Below are 19,130 nucleotides of genomic sequence, written 5' to 3' on the forward strand. Positions count from 1 at the left end.
CAAGATGTCTCCAACTCAACTAACTTCTAAATTTCACACACATAGTAAATTATATATTTTCCAACAATGTGATGACACAAAATCATGCTTGAAGGTGAGCAGAGACACTTTCCCTCTGCAGCAGATCACTGTGAAAACATCTCATTAGTGAAACACTGAGGATCCAAGGAAAGTAGCAATAAGTAAAACACATTTCTGAAGTGAAGACAGGACATTAAGTACAAATTACCCAAGCTGTACCAGAAAGAAAAAGAGAAAAATGCACTTCAGGTAGTTAAAGTGAAAGTCCAGAAAAGACTACTAGAAAAGTCTTCTGTGAATATTTTTGCGGATGCATTGACACGGGAACATAATTTTACAGTTGTAGATGGTTGGATTTTAACTCATTCAATTCAATTCAATTCAATTCAATTCAATTCAATTCAATTCAATTCAATTCAATTCAATTCAATTCAATTCAATTCAATTCAATTCAAAGAACGTTATATTTCCATTAGGAACTTCACTTGTGCCAGAGCATCTGTGCATATACTGTACATACAATTCATATACCCAACAACATAAGAATAAACACAGGCAATATACCATACACACAACACATCTAACATACCAGAGATACTAGATAAAAAGAATAAAATTAAAGATTAAAAAGTATATGTCATCCTTACAAGAGTGCAAGGTGTCAAATGCATAAATAATAAAAGATCCTGAAGACGTAGTAGTTAAATAAAACGGCTCAGCCGTTCATAAGTCTGATGGATGTGGGCACCAAACTTGACATGGCTCTCTTGGTCCTAAAAGTGAGTGACCTGTGTCTAAAACTACACTTGAATCAATCCAGACTCCTAAAATTCATTCATTGGCTGCGTGATAAACCTGACAGCTCAAGTGAAACGTCAGTTTTCCACAAGCAGTTCTCTTGCAGTGTGTGAGTGGTGTCTGAGAGTATCTGTGTTCCTTTAGGTTCTGTCCTTCTGTTGTAGATGCTGATGAGTGGTTCTTGCTCCAGTCCAATTATTTTACTGCTTACTGTTATGATTTTGTTCAGTGGATTGTGATGGAAGGCGGATAGGGCCCCAAACCAGGCTGAGATGTTGAAGGTAACGATTGATTCGACTACTTTCTATACTGCTGTGCACTTGAATCTATTATGAACCTTCATGTTTTAGTGGACGATCATTTGTGTATAAAATCTTAATTTGCTAAATAACTGGTAATAGTTGTCAGAAATCTGTGTCTAGTACAATTATACTGCCTGGAATGTAGTAGAGTAAATGTAAAGAGTCAAATAAATATGGACATAAATAGAGAACAGGCACCTTAAAACTGTACATTAGTGAATTTATTGAGAAACGTTCTACCACTGGCTTTGTGTCAGCATTTGTTTGACCTCCAGGAAAAGAAGCTATGGTCAGATAACACAAATCCACAGTCATATTAAGTAAGTTTCAGAGACATGTTGATGCTCCAGCAGAGCAGCAGCAACAATCAAGGAGCAAACAGCATCAAAGTGTCAGCAGGAGAATCCTCCACATCCCCTCCTCTGAGTGGTGACGTGAAGAGCTGCAGGTTTATCTAACACCAGCCTGAGGGGCCAAAAGCAGAGATCACATTATTGTTCGCGTCAGTTTGTCATGTAAACGGTACGTGACGGCATGCATAGATCAGAGGGGGCGATCAGTTGGTATGGACCGACAGCCGGCTCAATAGCGACACATGTGCAGGTGCATGTGAGCGTGGCTTCACCTTGGACAGGCTTTGAATAATGCAGGATGATGCTACTGTGCTGATTCAGCCGCCCTTTGAAGAAGCACTGACAGGCTGCTCAGCATTAAGGGACAGACTTCTGAGAACTGGCTCCATAAAAATGCATTTCTCCTTCTCGCTCTGACATCACATGGGCACACCAAATAAGTTCAATATGAAGAATGCTGTTTTTCCAAAGCAGCTTCAAACTGACAGAATCATCTTTTAGAATTATTAGATTAGATTTTAGTTTCTGGGGTCAGGTTGGTTGAGAAAGAGATTTTCCCCATGATACTAGCATGTTATCAACAGTAATCTTTTTATTTCTTGAGAGAAGCAAGCATGTCTTAATGAGCTATACAGTTTAAATCTGATTAAACCTCCTCTGACTGACTGAATAGAAGAGCATTGAGACTCCACTGTTCCCTGGACAATGAGCTGGGAGTTATTTCTATGCTTCCAGTGTATTTCCATTGTTTGGTTTGCAGTCCTCATGGCGATAAAGGGCTCGGTTCAGCGCGGGTGACACTCAGCAGCCCGGTGCCACTTTTACAATCAAGCTTTGTCACTGAAAGGAGAGACAAAAGGTGCTGCTCGCTGATCTGTGGTGACATCAGCTCCTTGCAGAGATCTCTAAATGCAGATTACTGATAACATCCTCTGTGTCTGGATGTTGTTTAAAACACAGACTGGGATATGTGTGGAGAAAATTCTGGGAAAACGGATTATAGCAACAGTAACAGCATCGATATGACAGTGCTGAAGCTAAACCCTGGTTGTGGGTGACTGCTGGTACATGTCACACCCAGCGACTGCAGCTGAGGATCCGCATTGAAAATCAATAACAGGCCACATTCCACCGCATGAGCAAGTGCTCCAGACTCCGACACACACTTCCCGTACGGTTGTTACATCACTAAACACACTCATGAGGGGAAAGCCGTCGATACTTGTAGGCAATGAGTAATAAAGTGTGAAACAGACGTGGACGTTAGAGCAGTAGGCATGGTGGCCGAGGAGAAGACAAGTTTCAAACCTGCTGCATGACTCAGATCAGTGTTAGTACATCTGAGGCAACACTAGGAGCTCAGTCCTCCGGTTAAAGCTGTGAGGTTTGTGCTCGACTAGAAACAAAATACATGAGAAGTTGTTTGCATTGTGGATGTTTATGACTCACAGCTGCTTCAAAACTTCTGACCCCATCATGTCACCTAAAGCTGCTGCTCCCTCTGCTGTGAACGCTCCTCTACTGCATTCAGCAGCCGCAACGACATCATTTCACCTCCAGTAACGTCAACGTGCAGCAACAGTGGAGGATCACAAGCAAACATCTAACTTTTTTCATTCCTTTACGCTACTTATCAAATTTTCTGACTATAATGTGTTACATACTCAGACAGTTTTAAAACAACTCTTTGCACCATTTTACTCAACAGGGCATTAAGAATGAAATAAATATGTTATTAAAATGTCAGTGCTACAGTTGGTCAGTCCAACCTCCAAGGTCTACAGTAGTGAATTTCAGGTGGAATATACCATTAAACTCACCTTTTAGGTCTACATTGGAGGATTTTAGGTGGAATTTTCTTCCAAACCGTCTTTTAGTCTACATTTAAGGATGTTTAGTATGGTGTATTCTTCCAAACCAACTTCTCAGGTCTACATTTCAGGTGGAATATTCCACCATACTAACTTTTTTGGTCTACATTGAAGGATTTTTTCTAAACCACCTTTTCGGGTCTATATTTGAGGTTATAGGTGGAATATTCCTTTTAACCAGCCCCTCAGGTCTCTTTGAGGATTTTGATGGAATACTCGGTAAAACCAACATTTTAGGTGCATGTCCAAGGATTTTTGGTGGAATGTTCCTTTAAGGTGGATGTTTGAGGACCTTGTAGGTGGAATACTTCCTGAAACCAACCTTTTAGGTCAACATTCAAAGATTTAAGGTGGAATATTCCTTTAAACCAACTTAAATTTCATGTTTTGATCATTATCAAGTGAGAAACCTCAATCCAGACTCCTCATAATGAGGTTTGAGATTTATGCTGCTGTTATTTGTTTAGTCCAGACTAAATGACCAAAATCCACAACTGATATTTTATTTCAGGACTCGGTTATTAAATGTGAAAACAATCCATGTGACTCTAAAAACTCAACAGCTTTACAAACTCTAAGATTAAACTCTCCACAAGGATCCAAAATAAGTTGGACTTCTACATGAGAGCTTTAATTATTCTTCATGTACTTCCTGAAAAGTTTGGTCAATAAAAAAGACAAAAACTAATATTTTCAACTAAAGACAGACTTTGATTTTTCTGCTCACATGTGTTGTTGTAAACTTACTCTTTCAAATAAATAGCCGCCTAACCCCCTGGAAACCAGCGTTTGTCCTGTTTTTGTGTTGCTCCTCAGCGATCCTAGACAGCTGGGTCATAATGTTTTTTGAGCAACACACCATACTATGATGTTTTTACAATGATGGTTCTACTATGAAACCAGTTTGACATGTTCAGGTGTTCTTTGTGTGAAAACTCAGAGATTTCAGGTATCAGAAGGTGGTTTTCAACTTTCTTTGTTAACTTTCTGCTTCAACTTTAAACTAAATTTCCTTCACTAACCCAGCCCTCTGGACTTCCAGGAAGCTGTGTTCCTATTGGCTGTCCAGGTGGCTGCTTGGTGTTATCAGGAACACCTGAGCAGCTCAGTGTCTTCCTGCTTTATGTGGCTGCAGACAAACATTTCCTCTGTTTCTCTACACCAGTGAAGCGGGTCTGGCTCTGTTGCTTTAGTTAGTTCTTTAGGCGTTGGCTTGCAGCTTCCAGCAGTAAAACAGACTTTGATGTGTTTCTTGGTGTGTTTTAGGGCTTTGTACTGGATAGTTGTCTTGGTAAATGTGGCTCTTTAGCCACAGTTAGCACATGGTGCTAATGTGTGCAGTGATTAGTGGATTTGGTGCAGCTGAGTTGTGTCTTTATCTTGGCTGTAGTGAGTCTTTAGGGGTTTTTGGTCAGACACATTCTGTATTCTTGTTTGTGAACCAACGTTGGTTGTCCAGAAGGTAAGAGTTCCTGTCCTGATTCTTTGTTCTCAGAGGTTTTCTGGTAGGCTGCAGGAGACTTTAGCGTTTGGGTTGTGCTAGTTTGGTTTTTGTATGGTTTCATTTGGACGACTATCTTGAGGCCCCTCCATGTGGTTTAGTGAGGTTTTCTGCAACAGTTCTACAAAGCAACCTGCAGCAGAAGAGACTCAGAGTTTTTAGGAAGTTCTGGAGACCAGACTTTAGAGCAGCAGAAACATTTGTCAGCAGTTTGAGCAGGAGAAGGTGAGCTTCAGAGTAGAAATGAGGAGAAGGAAACCTTCTTGACCCGTGTGGTGAGGTCCTGTACCAAGAGTTTGAGCAGGTTGTGAAGAGTCTGTAGTTCTTTGGTCTGAAAGCACAAGAAGAGTCGACTCATTAAAGGAGAAAACAGGAGATATTGTTGGTTCTTCTGTCACTCTGCAGTTTCCTTAGACTGAATATCAAGTTAATATTTTAAATGATTTCCCATGTGAGCCCAAGAAGACTTCAATAAACTCCCTCCATCCCCTGGACACAACATATTTTATTACCATGTTCAATCTTTTTTTTAAAAATGTTTTTGAGTTTTAATCATAGTTTTAGCATAGTTTTTTTCTCTTTGCTTGTTTAGTTTTGTCATCTGTGTAAAAGGTGCTAAACAAATAAAGTTGAATTGATAAACTGAATAATTGACTAACTCATGATTGTGACAACAGAAGTATTTTCATTGTGATTTAAGGGTTTATTTCATTTTTAAGGTTGGGGTTAAAATCTTGACTGAAAAAGAAGATTAAAGAAATAAACTACATCACAAAAAGCAATTAAATCAAAGGAAAAAAAATTAATACAATAAAACTTTTAAAAAGTTTTATTATTAAAAAGATTTAAGAAATGTAAGATGTAATTTTCTAATTAAACATTATATTTTTTAATAAAATGTTTTGTCTTTTTAAAGGTTTAATAATCTAATTAAATGTTTTGTATTTTTTAAATGTTTAATATTCTTCGTGTTTAATTGTATTTTTTAAATGTGTAATTATCGAAAATATTTTATCTGTAATTTTGAATATTTGTATTTTAAAAATTTTGTTTAATTTCATAATTGCATGTATTGTATCTTGTTGAATTATCTCATTCGATATTTTGTCTGTTTAATATCATTTAATTGTATTTAATGTTTAACTTTATTAAACAAAGTATCGAATGAGATAATTCAACAAGATACAATACATGCAATTATGAAATTAAACAAAATTTTTAAAATACAAATATTCAAAATTACAGATAAAATATTTTCGATAATTACACATTTAAAAAATACAATTAAACACGAAGAATATTAAACATTTAAAAAATACAAAACATTTAATTAGATTATTAAACCTTTAAAAAGACAAAACATTTTATTAAAAAATTTAATGTTTAATTAGAAAATTACATCTTAAAGACAAAACTTCAAATCGGAATTAAACAGAAAATACAATGAAGCATTTAAAAAGAAAATTAAACATTAAAAGGTGGTAAAACATTTAAAAAGAAAAACCTTAAAGATCTAGTCGAAAAATTAAACACGGGGAAAGAAAAGGAAATTTTTCAAAATGGCGATATAACATTTGAAAAAACAACAAACATTAAAAAGACAAAACATTTGGAAATCAAATCAGACATTAGAAAAGAATAAAACTAAACATTTAAGAAGAATCAAACTAAAGAGAAAACATTTGAAAAGACACCAGTTATACTTTAGAAGACCAAATTAAACAGAAGAAACAATAAAATGATCAAAAGAGCAAAAACAGATAAAGGTCTTGAAGTGTTTTCTAGTCTGAAATGAAAACATCAAGTTGTTTCTTCAAACATTTCCTCTTTCTATGTTCTTGGTTTGATTGTGGACAGATTTACTAAGAACTCATTTCAGAAAACTGCTTTCCAGATAAAGTCTACTAGTAGTTGAAGGCATTGATCAAACTGTTACCTTCTGATCTCCACAAACTTTACTGCTTAGTGAAGAGAATCAAAGTTTGTTAAGGATTTCTAAAAAACCCACAGGTGAAGGTCTGAGAAGAACCCAGATGGATGATCTAAATGTGAAATCAAGACTCATGGTCACAAGTTTTAAGGCTTCTGTTAACTAGAAACTTCAAACTAACAGAGACGTACTGAGAAACTTTCAAAATTTCAGTCCTCAGACTGTCTAAAGGTTCAAACTAACAGAGAACTACTCAGGAACTTAGAGGATTTCAGTCCTTGGACTGTCTGAAGGTTCAAACTAACAGAGAACTACTCAGGAACTTAGTGGATTTCAGTCCTTGGACTGTCTGAAGGTTCAAACTAACAGAGAACTACTCAGGAACTTAGAGGATTTCAGTCCTTGGACTGTCTGAATGTTCAAACTAACAGAGAACTACTGTGGGACTTAGAAAATTTCAGCCCTCAGACTGTGTGAAAGCTCAGGTCCTGAGGACTCGGGAGGTGTGGAGGCTTTGGAAAGTCTTGGAACTGAGGGTTCAACCCTCCAACACAAAGGCTGAAGTCCAACCTCCTGAGAAAAACGGTCGAGTCGAGACTCGAGTTAAAAAAAAACTCGAAAACAACAAAAAATAGATGATAAATGCGCAAAAAAAAGAAGAATTAGTATCTGAGCGAGTAGCTCAGGAGGATAAGAAGAGGACTACCAAGTGGAAGGTCGCAGGTTCAAGACCCGCCACCGGCCTTTTACTTTCTTTGTCTTTGTTCGGATTTTCAAAAAACTTAAGAAGGGTCTGGTCTTGAACCAGCGACCTGCAGCTCCACAGGCAAATCCTTAACTCACTGAGCTACAGATCAGATAAAAAGAAATAAATTCGTCGTCCCTTTGGCATCGTAGTTCCTGAAGTGACCACATGGGTGGAGCCAAGGCGGAGCCTGGGTGGAGTCAGGGCGGAGAGTAGGCGGGTAGGTGGGTGGCGGCCTCCCCCCTCTACTCCCCCACCTTCCCCCACCGCCCACCACACCTTTCCCCACCCGACAAGTTCTTCGAGTCTCCACGAGTTCTTCGAGTCTCCACAGGTTTTCCCCAGTTTCTGGAGTTTCCACCAGGTCGGAGGCAGAACACGTCATGAAGAGATGTTCAAGTCGGCCAGGATGGACTGACTTTTTACAGCGACTAGAAGGAAGACCACTAGAAGAGCAGGTCTTTAACCACCATCCATAAAATCCATGGAGTCGCTCCAGAGAAATGAAAGGAGGTCAACTTTTATCAACCTCCATCCACATGTTCAACTTTATATCTTTACTTGGACATTTTTAGCACCACAAATCTTTAGTATCACACTTTATTATCATTTTTTAGGACTTTAATGGAATCCACCAGCAGATTTACTTTTTGTTGACAAACTTTATTCTTGTCGTCGTGGGACTGCAGTATTTAAAACTGTTCCTTCTATTTGACCTCATGTTTATTAGTTTTAGTGGAGAAAGTTATTTTAATTGCTGATTAGTCTGATAAAAACCAAGTAATAAATTGGATTAGTCAAGAGGTTTAAATTTCTTACTTTGTCATATTTTAAATATGACCAAAAACAAGCGTCTTGAGACAATTTGACCTGTAATTGCCGTTATATAAATAAAATTGAATTCAAATTGTATGTATCTTGTAATGTTGGAGTAATTCAGCCATATATGTTGGAAAACACATTTTCTTTGATCATTAATCTGTTGTTTCCTCCAGTAATTCATTTCTTGTTTTGGTTTATAAAATGTCAAACCCAAATATATTCAGTTTATTGTCATAAAAACCAAAAAGATTTACATTCATGATGCAGGAATCAGGCAGTTTTTCACTTTTTTATCTTAGTTTAGTCAGAAAGATAGTTGATAATATGTGAATTGTTGCAGCTTGTGAGCCGTAAAAGGTTTTAATCTTTGGGGCCGAGTGTCAGAAAACATTTAGAAACCAACATCAACAAAACACTCAAAGATTTGAACAGCATTTGCATGACAATGTCAAATTAAAGGACATTTATTTCCAATGTAAATGTGTGATATTCATCCTCTGGAGCTTTCTTCTCACATCGTCTTCCACCTGGACTGGTTTGGTTGGGAGCATGTGCAACAAACATTTGAAAAACTGCACTTTAACATCAATGAATTACACTGAAGTTTAATCTCTACATAAATGAGACTGAGTCTGGATGTGCTGCTCTGTCATTAACTCCTAAGTTTAGGGAAAGTTCAAACAAAAGAGGACAGTTTAGATAAGACTTGAGAATGAGCTTATTTTGAACAAACATCTCAGACTTTGAGCTTCAGCACCTACAGCAAGATATTTTAACAACAAGCAACTCAAGAGATCCAGAAGTTGGAGAGAGTTAGCTTTAGCTGAGCCAAAGAACATGTGGGACGCTAACCTAGCAAACATTTCAGACTTTTCTCTGTGAATTCTGAGAAATAATTTCCTATTTAATGACAGAGCTACACATCTTAACTCAGTCTCATTAAAACAGACTCTAATTCAGTGTCATCCATCCATATTAAAGTGCAGTTACCCAAAATGTTTGTTGCATGAGCTCCAACAAAACCTGTCCAGGTAGAAGGCCACTTTGACAAACAGGAAGTGGACGATTCCAAGCAGATTTATAGAAGGGGGAACCGGCCTGTACTAAGTGTGGTCGAGTATAGAGGGGTGTTTTGTGGGTTTTTAAGGCTGATAATGATTATTAGTGAGAGATTTGGAGTAGATATTCATTTGCAGTAAATGAAAGTATTTAAAATCTTGGAGTTAAACTTACAAGAACACAAACTTTAACAGGAAACTTTGTTGATACATTTTTGTTTTGTTTACAGATGTTAAGTTAAAGGAGTTTTATTCGTTACGTATAACCAATCAAATCACTCCAGAAGACAGAGCGACCACAGGCAGATTAAGGTTCAGAGCCAAAGTAGCGCCATTTTTAAATGTATTTATTACCATAAATCAGTAAAAAAAAAAAAAAAAAATACTGATAATCAGTAAATCAGTCAGCCCACAATTACTACAATTCTACAATGTATGTCTCTTTCCTTTGACTTGTTATTTGTACAATATACGATGTATATGATGGTGTTTTTTCAAACCAAAGGCTATACTATGATGTTTTCTCAGAGACATACGATGCTACTCTGTTTGTTCTGGCTCTGGGCCACTGCACTCCTCCTCTGTTTTTTTCTGGATTGTACTCAGCTGCATGCCTTCGTCCACCAGGCCTCCGTTGACTCGTCCCGCCTGCCGTCTCTGGAGCTGAAGCTGGATTGGAACAGACCAAAGTACAGTCCAATCACGATGCCAGCTGCCTCTCAAAAGGCTCCTTCATCTGGCAGGTGGCGGCACTTCTTCTGAAGGGGAAGCTGAGCTGGCCCGGCAGAACTTTGGAGTTGTGTTCCAGTGGTTGGTGGATGTGTGGGGAGATAGAGAGGGACCTTTGACTTGTTCAGAAAGGAAAACAGGGAACCCATTGGTAGTTTTAGTTCAGGGAGCTACTGCGGTGTGTTTTTGGGTTTTAAGAGGTGAACAGGAGGAGTTTTTTTTTCCGTATTGATTATCTTTTACTTTGTTCCTGGTTGGAATGCCCATCAATGTCAACATGAAGTTCACTTTTGGTTCTATTTATTTATTTTAATTTTACTAACACCCATTTGTTTTTAACCCCCTCACATGTTATGTTGTTGTAAACTTCCTCTTTCAAATAAATACTCGTCTAACCCTCTGGAAACCAGCGTTTGGACTGTTTTTGTGTTGCTCCTCACCTACTTCAGACAGCCGGGACAAAACAACGGTTTGTGGACCAAAGGCTATACTATGACGTTTTTAGAGCGACATGCTATACGATGACGTTTTATGGACGACATGCTATACAATGATGTTTGTTGAACGACATGCTACACTATGACGTTTTTAGAGCGACATGCTACACTATGACGTTTTTGGACGACATGCTATACCATGACGTTTTTTGGACCAAAGGCTATACTATGACGTTTTTTTGAGCCACATACTATACTATGTCGTTTTTTGGGCGACATGCTATACTATGACGTTTTTAGAGTGACATGCTAAACTATGATGTTTATTGGACAAAAGGCTATTCTTTAACGTTTTTAGAGTGACATGGTATAGTATGACGTTTTTAGAGCGACATGCTTTTTTTTAGCAACACTACATGATGACATAAAATACTTTCCTATGTCGGTTTTTGACATGCCATATTATGATCATTTTACGAATGTATTACACTTTGATATTTCTATAACATAAGTTAAGACAATTTTATGACGTTATGACTTTTTTTCACAGACAACTTCAAACTATATTATGACATTTTTATTTTTAGAAAATATGACATATCATACATGTTTTTTCACCATTTTTGACCACATACTAAACTATGACATTTTGGTGACACATTTGACCACATACTAAACTATGACGTTTTTGTGACACTTTTGACGACATACTAAACTATGATGTTTTTTGGCCATTTTTGACCACATACTATACTATGGCGTTTTTTTGCGCCAAAATTCATGATGATTTTTTTTTTTTTTAAAGAAAACCTTTCTGCAGTGTTTTTTTACAGCCTCCTTTACATTATTTCATCATATGGCACGTTTTTACAACATGTTGAAAAATCGCACTTTTTTCGACATAGTATACTATGGCGTTTTCTTGTGCCAAAATTCATGATGATTTTTTTTGTCTAAGAAAACCTTTCTGGAGTGTTTTTCACAGCCTCCTTTACATTATTTCATCATATGGCACGTTTTTACAACATGCTGAAAAATCGCTTTCTTTTACGACATAGTATATATGTAGTTTTTAGAGCGACATGCTATACTATGACGTTTTCTGGACCAAAGGCTATACTATGACGTTTTTAGATCAACATGCTATACTATGACGTTTTTAGAGTGACATGCTATACTCTGACATTTTTTGGATGACATGCTATACGATGACGTTTTTTGGACGACATGCTATACTATGACGTTTTTAGAGCGACATGCTATACCATGATGTTTTTAGAGTGACATGCTATACTATGACGTTTTTGGGCGACATGCTATATTCAGAAGCTTTTAGAGCGACATGCTAAACTATGACGTTTTTAGAGCGACATGCTATACTATGACATTTTTAGAGCGACATGCTATACTCTGACGTTTGTTGAGCGACATGCTATACTATGACCTTTTTAGAGCGACATGCTATACTATGACGTTTTAAGAGCAACATGCTATACTATGACATTTTTTGGGTGACATGCTATACTATGACGTTTTTGGGCGACATGCTATATTCAGAAGTTTGTAGAGCGACATGCTAAACTATGACGTTTTTAGAGCGACATGCTATACTATGACGTTTTTAGAGCGACATGCTATACCATGACGTCTTTTGGGCGACATGCTATACTATGACGATTTTTGGACGACATGCTATACTGTGACAATTTTAAAGAGACATGCTATACTATGATGTTTTTTGGACCAAAGGCTATACAATGACATTTTTAGAGCGACATGCTATACAATAACATTTTTTGAGCGACATGCTATACAATGACGTTTTTTGAGCGACATGCTATACTATGACGTTTTTAGAGCGACATGCTATACTATGACATTTTTAGAGCGACATGCTATTCTATGATGTTCTTAGAGCGACATGCTATACCATGATGTTTTTTAGACGACATGCTATACTATGACATTTTTTGGATGACATGCTATACAATGACGTTTTTTGGACGACATGCTATACTATGACGTTTTTTGGGCAACATGCTATACTATGACGTTTTTAGAGCGACATGCTATACCATGATGTTTTTAGAGTGACATGCTATACTATGACGTTTTTGGGCGACATGCTATATTCAGAAGCTTTTAGAGCGACATGCTAAACTATGACGTTTTTAGAGCGACATGCTATACTATGACATTTTTAGAGCGACATGCTATACTCTGACGTTTGTTGAGCGACATGCTATACTATGACCTTTTTAGAGCGACATGCTATACTATGACGTTTTAAGAGCAACATGCTATACTATGACATTTTTTGGGTGACATGCTATACTATGACGTTTTTGGGCGACATGCTATATTCAGAAGTTTGTAGAGCGACATGCTAAACTATGACGTTTTTAGAGCGACATGCTATACTATGATGTTTTTAGAGCGACATGCTATACCATGACGTCTTTTGGGCGACATGCTATACTATGACGATTTTTGGACGACATGCTATACTGTGACAATTTTAAAGAGACATGCTATACTATGATGTTTTTTGGACCAAAGGCTATACAATGACATTTTTAGAGCGACATGCTATACAATAACATTTTTTGAGCGACATGCTATACAATGACGTTTTTTGAGCGACATGCTATACTATGACGTTTTTAGAGCGACATGCTATACTATGACATTTTTAGAGCGACATGCTATTCTATGATGTTCTTAGAGCGACATGCTATACCATGATGTTTTTTAGACGACATGCTATACTATGACATTTTTTGGGTGACATGCTATACTATGACGTTTTTAGAGCGACATGCTATACTGACGTTTGTTGGGCGACACTCTATACTATAGGCTTTTTAAATTGACATATTACTATGACGTTTTTATTTAAGTTTTTTTTAATTTTAGCAACATATAAGAATTTGAACAGCTTTAAAAATTACTATACTTTTTCTTGTGCAATGAAATATTATTCAATGGCATTTTTTAGACGACATATACTCTGTTTTCTTGAAAAACATACTATTTTGACAATATACTGCACTATGACATTTTCTGAACCACATATCATACATGACAATTTTAGGCAACATCCTATCATTTTGCACTTTTTGAACCACATAATAATCAGTTGGGGTTTTTTGCTGACATGCTATACTATGAACTACAGGCCATACTATCTTATTCTTGAAAAGTATACTATACTTTGACATTTTCTGAACTACATCCTATACTATGGCGTTATACACAGAGTGCTTTGGTTATATGTTGATTTATAATCTAGATTTTTTTCTGTTTTGTTGACGGGATTACCACAGACCTGACTGTGAACACCGTTGACACCCACCCGAGGGAGACGTTGCCTAAGATCTCAAGGCTGCTTGGTCGTGGTCTTTCTGGTCCTGCTCCAGAACGCCTTCATTAACTACTTCTTCTTTTGAAGAGGCCCTCAGATGCTGCAATCTCTGACCTTAAGGAGGAACTGCTACTTTCACTCTGTAACGAGACGGCGGTTATTTTAAAGACCCAGCTCCTGGCGGCTTTGAGTGAAAGTTTAACACCCATCAAAACGGAACTACAGACAGTTAAATCTGAGCTGTCGATCAGTATTTCAAACATCAAGTCTGACCCAGCTGCCCTAAAGCACGCAGTGGGTGAAACGGAAACTTCACTCTCCACATCACCGACGACATCGTTACAGTCCAAAGCAGAGCACCTGTCTTCTGAACTTTTAAAAGTGGACTATAAATGTGAAGAATGTGAGCAGCAGCAGACTGTGAGCAGCAGAACAGATGTGATCAGAAAAGTCACTTTCTTTTTTCCTTTTCTTTCAGGTTGACTTGATGCTGTTAGATGCAGATGTTGGAGCTGATTCTGATCTTTCAGGATAAAAAGCTGCTTTTCCTTCACAGACTTTTCAGGAAATTATTCTCTCAAGTTTTCTCTGCTATTTATATTTTTATTATCTGTGATTATTTCATTATTTCTTTATTGTAAAATAAAGTTTGAGGCATATAGATTCATTTAGTTATTTTATTCCTGAAATCTTTGATGTAGCAGAACTAAACTTCCATTTTCCTTCTTGTACTTCTGATACTAGAACTAAACGTATCTTCAACACGGATCATCTGGTTTTAATGAATCAGCAGCAACATCACAACAACAAATGAGACAATTTTCAACAAATTAATGAAACTGATGTCATTTAAAACTATCAGTCTGTTTTAGTGTCAAATTAAAGCTGATTACTGACAACTAGAACATTAATGTTACTGTTTTAATCACATTTAAGTTTCCTGAATGTTACATTAATGTCAACCAGCCACAGTTTTATGAACTTAATGAACCACATTACAGGAACACAACACACTTCAGCTGTTTACATGAAACTCAACACATTAGCTTGATGCTACGTTAGCTTTAATCATGCTACGACTGAGCAGCTAGCTCGGTTAGCATCGCTAACATTAAAGCTAATATTTACTATGCTAACTTTCTTCTCTGGTCAACACACACTGAAACAAACTCCACCAACATCTGGAGTGCATGGCACACATTACATCTGACACTAAAGCTCCATATAAAGTGCATTAAAAGCGGCACCGATACGAAAATAATCATTAACTTACCGAACTATCAGAGTCCTTTCAGTGTCTGCTGGTAGAATCAGCCGAAGGTAAAAAACTGGTTAAAACAAGCCAACGGGCAGGAAAACTGTCTGCGGAAAATGTTCTGCTGCTGCACCGATAAATAAACCAACAGTTATTATATCAGAATTAATCCAAACGAGGAGAACAGAGTCTCTGCTGCCTCCTCCATAGGACCTGTCAATCATTCCAGACCGGACTGTCAATCAAGTAGTCCCGCCCCCTGGCGTCGCAAAACTTTAACACTCTATAAAAAAAATCAACATTGATTTATTTTAATATCGGCCACCTGATCACTCATTTTGACCATGAAAACTAACGAAAAAAAATTATATACAGTCTATGCACCGTACTCTGTTTGGTTCCACACTTGCTAATGACCACTTCCGGTCTCAGAAAATGAAAAAACGGACCTTTTTTTTGTTTCTCTTATTGATTTTACTTTCTTGTTATTCTAAATCTAAAGCGAAAATAAAAGCATTTTTAAAAAATCGTATATCCCTTTTTGATTATGAAAAGCAAAAACGCCTTGTATGTCAATTTCAATTTTTGTATTTTAAAACGAAAATCAAATAACCACTCGTTTTTTTCAATACCCGTTTCAGAACGGAAAATCCAATTACCAGATCCATACACGGACCTAGGTGCCTTTTCATAAATTATCTTTTTGAGGCTTTGAGGTTTCATGTGATAAAATTACCTATTCATAGAATTATAAGGAAAAAATAAAGGTACAAAAAATAATCTATATAGTAAATTCCTATAGATCTTAGAAACAATGCTGGAGTCGAAAAGTTTGTCTCCATAAACACATTTTGCACAGACAAACAGTCAACTAATTCCAAGATTCTGAATATTTAATCCATTTACAATACTATTTTCAAATCCTAACACAATGACAAGAAGAACATGAAAAGCTATAAAATGACCCATCCTGTCCTTAAAGCAATAGCATGTGACACCATTATTAGCCATTTAAAGCATGTGGACACTAAACAAATATTGCACATTTTTTTATAAAAAAAAATATATTTTTAATATATCTTAAAAAAAAAAAAAAAAAAATATATATATATATATATATATATATATATATATATATATATATATATATATATATATATATATATAAAAGCCCAGATAGATGTATTTTTGCAGCACTGGGTTTTACAGGGTTAAAACAGAGCTCTGTTGAAACTTGTATTCCTTTAGCTTTGAGCAGTAACAACTTCATGAGCTTCTTTACAAATAAAATTATTACGATTAGAGAAAAAATTAATCTGGCCCTTCCTGCAAATGTCACAGATGTATCATCGAGTACAGATACTTTAGAATTGGCTGTAAGACCAGATGGATATTTAGAATTTTTCACCCCCATACATCTCTCTGAACTCATTTCAATAGTTTCTACATCCAAACCATCAACATGTCTTTTAGATCCTATCCCAACTAGACTGTTCAAGGAGGCTTTACCTTTAATTAATTCCTCAATGTTAGATCTGATTAATCTCTCTCTAGTAACAGGTTATGTACCACAGGCTTTTAAGGTTGCTGTAATCAAACCTTTACTTAAAAAGCCCACTCTAGATCCAGATGTTTTAGCCAACTATAGACCAATTTCCAACCTCCCATTTCTCTCTAAAATTCTGGAAAGAACAGTTGCAAATCAATTATATGAACATTTACAAAGGAATAGCCTGTTTGAAGAGTTTCAGTCAGGCTTCAGAGTGCATCATAGCACAGAAACAGCTCTGGTGAAAGTTACTAATGACCTTCTCATCGCGTCAGATAATGGACTGGTCTCTATACTTATTTTATTGGACCTTAGTGCAGCATTCGATACAATCGACCACAAACTTTTATTACAGCGACTAGAACATTCTATTGGCATTAAAGGGACAGCACTGGACTGGTTTAAATCCTACTTATCAGACAGGTTCCAGTTTGTGCATGTCAACAATGACTCTTCTGAGCATACTAGGGTTAATCACGGAGTTCCTCAGGGTTCCGTCTTAGGACCAATACTGTTCACATTATACATGCTTCCCTTAGGCAACATTATTAGGAAGCACTGTATTAATTTCCATTGTTATGCTGACGACACTCAATTGTATTTATCTATGAAGCCAAATGAAACTAATCAGCTAGCTAGACTGCAAGATTGTCTTAAGGACATAAAGACCTGGATGACCTATAATTTCTTACTACTAAATTCAGACAAGACTGAAGTCATTGTATTTGGCCCCAAACATCTTAGAGAATTGCTTTCAAAGCATATAGTTACTCTGGATGGCATTACATTGGCCTCCAGTACTACTGTGAGGAACCTCGGTGTTATCTTTGACCAGGACATGTCCTTTAACTCGCACATAAAACAAATCTGTAGGACTTCCTTTTTCCACCTGAGAAATATTGTGAAAATCAGGAACATCCTGTCTCAGAGTGATGCAGAAAAACTAGTCCATGCATTTGTTACTTCTAGGCTTGACTACTGTAATTCCTTATTATCAGGTTGTCCCAATAGCTCTCTGAAACATCTACAGCTGATCCAAAACGCTGCAGCCAGAGTACTGACGGGAGTTAGCAAGAGAGATCATATTTCTCCTATATTGGTTTCTCTTCATTGGCTTCCTGTTAAATCTAGAATAGAATTCAAAATCCTTCTTCTGACATATAAAGCTCTTAACAACCAATCTCCATCATATCTTAAAGATCTGATAGTACCATATTACCCTAGCAGAACTCTTCGCTCTCAGACTGCAGGCTTACTTGTTGTTCCTAGAATCTCTAAAAGTAGAATGGGAGGCAGAGCCTTCAGTTATCAGGCACCTCTCCTGTGGAACCAGCTCCCAGTTTGGGTTCGGGAGGCGGACACCCTCTCTACTTTTAAGACCAGGCTTAAAACCTTCCTTTTCGACAAAGCTTATAGTTAGGGCTGACTGGGTGACCCTGACGGGGTGAGCTGGTGTTTTCATTTGCACAACTGACTTCCCCTCTTGACGTCCCTTTAGTTTGCCCCTAGTTATGCTGCTATAGGCCTAGGCTGCTGGGGAACCTCTCTGGATGCACTGAGCCCTTCTCTAACTACCTATGTATTTACTATATATACCATTATTGCATTACATTCACTCTGTTTCTTTCTGTGTCCTTTCTCCGAGTGTCCCTGGTCCCAGAGCTGGATGCTGGATGCTTCAGATGTGTGGCTGTGTTTTATGGTCCTTGTGTCCCACCCCCCCACCTCTCTATCTCTACCCCTCTATCTGTATCCCTCTATCTCTACCTCTCTACTTCTTCTGTCCCTCTCAACCCGCCCGGCCAGCAGGCAGATGGGTCCCCCCACATTAGAGCCGGGTTCTGCTCGAGGTTTTTTTCCCTGTTAAAAGGGTGTTTTCCTTGCCACTGTCGCCTTTTGGCTTGCTCTGGGGGTCAGGCATATGGGTTCTGTAAAGCGTCTCGAGACAATTTGACTGTAATTGGCGCTATATAAATAAAATTGAATTAAAATTGAATTGAATTGAATTGAATTAAAACCTCTGAGATGGAAAATATAATTTATGAGGCAAATCATGAATCAGAGACCAATAATGTTGAAGCACCAACTTAACAGTATCAAGATAATGACAGTGTTGATGCTTAAGGGTTTTTCCCTCAATAACTGGCACAGATTTGTGCTTTTCTTGTATGTCTAACAAGCTTTTATCTGGCGATCAGTCATCATATTAGAGTGACAGACACAAAAAGCATCAGAATCGCTGCAGCAGATGCTCACACTGAAATCCTACATTTCCCATGATGCACCTTGATAGTGTATTTTACCAGTGTAACATAAACATCTTTCAAACATCACGTGAGGCCCTTTAAACGTCTCTCTGCCTGAACGTAAAAAGCCACAGAGCGCACACATGACA

Source organism: Amphiprion ocellaris, chromosome 3, assembly GCF_022539595.1.
Source record: "Amphiprion ocellaris isolate individual 3 ecotype Okinawa chromosome 3, ASM2253959v1, whole genome shotgun sequence".
In the NCBI taxonomy this organism is placed as follows: domain Eukaryota; kingdom Metazoa; phylum Chordata; class Actinopteri; family Pomacentridae; genus Amphiprion; species Amphiprion ocellaris.